The sequence below is a fragment of the Mandrillus leucophaeus genome, unplaced genomic scaffold, assembly GCF_000951045.1.
Source record: "Mandrillus leucophaeus isolate KB7577 unplaced genomic scaffold, Mleu.le_1.0 Scaffold358, whole genome shotgun sequence".
NCBI classification, from domain to species: Eukaryota; Metazoa; Chordata; class Mammalia; order Primates; family Cercopithecidae; genus Mandrillus; species Mandrillus leucophaeus.
In genome coordinates this window covers 1,095,691-1,097,003 of record NW_012103787.1, presented here as the reverse complement: position 1 = coordinate 1,097,003, position 1,313 = coordinate 1,095,691, and the positions used below count along the sequence as shown (strand labels likewise).

The window sequence follows — 1,313 nt, the reverse complement described above, 5'->3', positions numbered from 1 at the left end:
AATTACTTATGCATTTCAATCAATATTAAGAAAACAAATCAAAGGCACATATTAGACTTAACAGATGCAGGCAGAATGCAAGGGCAGAACAAATACACTGTATAAACATCTTCAGACTCAAATATACATTGATTTCATGTGAAAGTTTCACACAGTGGCAACAACAAACAGAATGAACATGTAAAAAAGAAAATAGGATACCATCTTATAACAGTACCGTGAAGAAGCCTTGGATCAGAGTTTGCCAAATGTACTATCTTGAGATGTTTTAAGACAAACAGCTTTTCACATTTATGCAGCGCTGTTCAGAAATAAACACATTTTCGCTATTGTGTTTTGTTTGAAGACACGCTGGTGAAATGACTGAAGCTTGATTTGTAGTTGTTCTGTAATCTTCTTGTCCAGAGCCTTGTGGTGGGGAAGGGAGTGGGGTTTCAGGAGTTCAAATGTGGTCTGTATGAACCAGTGTGTGCATGGGACCTAAAAGTACAGTTTGTCCAATCAATGGATCTTGAGATAAATGTGGATGTATTGGATGATGGAGGTGACTACTACCATTGGAAGCCCCATCTAACATTTCCTGAAGTAGGTGGACAATTGAAGTCATCCTCAAAATAAATAAACTGTATTTGCTCAGTCATTTGCCAAATGATGCACGGCAGTGCGGGCAGCAGCAGAAACAACTCTCCAAACCTTCCCCAGGGAGCCATACTGCGTGCGGATCATTGATGTAGTTCTCCAAACCCATCCACTCTTGGAATTGCATGCTTTTAATGTTTATTGGATCTGTGTAGCCCATTTAAGTGTAGCCCTTTCGCATCTGGGCCAAAAAATACAATTGCCTTTTGGATTTCTTGAAATGGTTGAACCAGCTCATCTAGAACCCGATTGATTACACTGCTAATCTCAACTTCACAGCTATTGCAGTGAATAATATAGTTGTTTCCCAAAAGCAAAGTATCTTTATACATCATGGATCTCTTTATAGCTCCAGGCAGTTAAGTGTTCCCCTGCATGAGATCTCAACAGTGCCACCTTATCATCCAGTGGTAACTGACAGAAGGCAGTAATATATTTAGCCCATTCCACCAAGACTAAGAGCTGCTGTTTCAGAAATTCACAGACATCATCAACACTTTCAATTTTTTTTTTTCTTTTTTTTTTTTTAACATGTATGTCAGTACATGCCTCAAGGCTTGAGACTGAGATCTGGCAAGACAGAACTTCAGCTTGTGTCAGTGTGTTAATGGAGGGGATATCGCTGCCATCACATGTGCTTCTTCTGGTGCTTGTTCTATTGCATTCATTATGCA

The 1,313-nt window shown here is 39.5% G+C and overlaps 1 pseudogene; it reads right to left on the bottom strand.

The window, feature by feature from the left end:
- Window positions 1–268: 268 nt before the first annotated feature.
- On the bottom strand, window positions 269–1,311 carry LOC105546384 (annotated as a pseudogene).
- Window positions 1,312–1,313: the final 2 nt, after the last annotated feature.